This window comes from Cebus imitator, unplaced genomic scaffold, assembly GCF_001604975.1.
Source record: "Cebus imitator isolate Cc_AM_T3 unplaced genomic scaffold, Cebus_imitator-1.0 Scaffold93, whole genome shotgun sequence".
In the NCBI taxonomy this organism is placed as follows: Eukaryota; Metazoa; Chordata; class Mammalia; order Primates; family Cebidae; genus Cebus; species Cebus imitator.
In genome coordinates this window covers 6,530,229-6,532,383 of record NW_016107408.1, presented here as the reverse complement: position 1 = coordinate 6,532,383, position 2,155 = coordinate 6,530,229, and the positions used below count along the sequence as shown (strand labels likewise).

Here is a 2,155-nt window from a genome sequence, read left to right as displayed (position 1 = left end):
CATGGTGGCGCGTGCCTGTTGTCCCAGCTACTCGGGAGGCTGAGGCAGAAGAATTGTTTGAACCCAGGAGGTGGAGGTTGCAGTGAGCCAAGACCATGTCACTGCACACCAGCCTGGGGGACAGAGCGACACTCCGTCTCAAAAAAATAAAAATAAATAAATACATAAAGTGCAAATTATAAATATACATATTTACTTATACTCGTGCAAATAATTCTATAGGCCTAAGTGAAAGGAAATATTCCACCTTTCTACCTTTTTTTAATGACAAATTTCTGATAAAATTCCTTGTTAATTAATGAATGACTTCAGTTTCAAAATATGCCAGGCTGGGCGCAGTGCCTCACGCCTGTATTCCCAGCACTTTGGGGGGCCAAGGCGGGCAGATCGCCTGAGGTTAGGAGTTCAAGACCAGCCTGGCCAACATGGCGAAACCCCATCTCTACCAAAAATACAAAAATTAGCTGGGCGTGGTGGTGGATGCCTGTAATCCCAGCTACTCAGGAGGCTGAGGCAGGAGAATCTCTTCAACCTGGGAGGCGAAAGTTACAGTGAGTCAAGACCTCACCACTGCACTCCAGCCCAGATGACAGAGAAAGACTCCATCTCAAAAAAAAAAAAAAAAAAAAAAATGCTAATTGCATTAGGTTTCCGGTAGCTCTTGGCACACATTGTATACTAGGACTTGGTGAACTTGAGGACTGAAAGAATTCCTTGGCCTGCTTGTCCGAAAAGTGCAGTGGTTCCTTGCACACCTTTTGTCTTCATTATTTTCAGAATTCCTTTCGGTTGTTTTCTTTAATGGTACTAAATAGAATAATCCTCTTGGTGAGAAGAGATCTGAAACCAGAGGGGAAAACCTGCCCGTGACTTCCCGACCCTTTCTGCCACCAGCCCAAGCTGCCTCCGTTCCGTGACTTCCTACCTCTCCGGATGGAGTCGCTAGGTAGGGGATGAAACAGGAGCAGATCCACTTTTTCCTTCCATCTTGGTAGCAAGCCTGGGACCGACTCTGGAATAACTGCTTGAATGAGGACTTCATTACAGCGTGCTGTCTGTAGGGTACGAGCTGCTGCCTCAGGGTTGATATCAGTGCACGTGTACAAAGCCTGAGGACCTATCCTAGGGGGAGGAATGCAGACACTACACCAGGCCCTCCCCTACTTCCTGGCATATTTCCACTCCTGCCAGCTCAGCAGCCGCTGCCTTGAGCATCCGAAAGGAGGAACGTGTCCTCCTCGGGCTCGTCCACATTGCTGAAGGTGCCGTAGCCCACGTGCCTGTGCAATGACGTGGGGAAGCTCGGGGCTGCCATCTTCTTTCACTCTAATTTTGTATTTTTAGTATACACAGGGTTTTTCCATGTCGGCAGGATGGTCTCGAACTCCTGACCTCAGGTGATCCACCCACCTCAGCCTCCCAAAGTGCTGAGATTACAGGCATGAGCCTCTGTGCCTGGCCTATTTATTTATTTTTCTTTTTTAAAAAAAATTATTATTATTATTATTTTCTTTTTTGAGACCAAGTCTCTCTCTGTCGCCCAGGCTGAAGTGCAGTGGCTGCAATCTCGGCTGACTTCAACTTCAAGACATTCTTGAAGTTCAAGAGATTCTCCTGCCTCAGCCTCCCGAGCAGCTGGGATTACAGGCACACGACACCACTCCCAGCTAATTTTTGTATTTTTAGTAGAGACGGGATTTCGACATGTTAGTCAGTCCGGTCTCAAACTCCTGGCCTCAAGTGATCTGCCCACCTCAGCCTTCTAACGTGCTAGGATTACAGTCATGAGCCACTGCGCCCAGCCCCACAATCTTTTTTAAAATGAGGGAACAGAAAAAATGGGCAATGTCACTTTCAGGATTATTCTTTTCCAATGCACAAATGTCCATTTCTTTTCTTTTTCTAAGACAGAGTTAGCCGGGTGAGGTGGTTCACGCCTGTAATCTCAGCACTTTGGGAGGCCGAGGCAGGCGGATCACCTGAGGTCAGGAGTTCAAGACCAGCCTGGCCAACATGGTGAAACCCCGACTTAAAAAAAAAAAAAAAAAAAAAAAAAAAAGACAGAGTCTCGCTCTGTCCCCAGGCTGGAGTGCAGTGGCACGATCTTGGCTCTCTGCAACCTCCACCTCCCAGGTTCAAGTGATTCTCCTGCCTC

General features: G+C 47.5%; 1 pseudogene; it reads right to left on the bottom strand.

Moving 5' to 3' along the window:
- Positions 1-678: 678 nt before the first annotated feature.
- On the bottom strand, positions 679-1,315 carry LOC108309462 (annotated as a pseudogene).
- Positions 1,316-2,155: the final 840 nt, after the last annotated feature.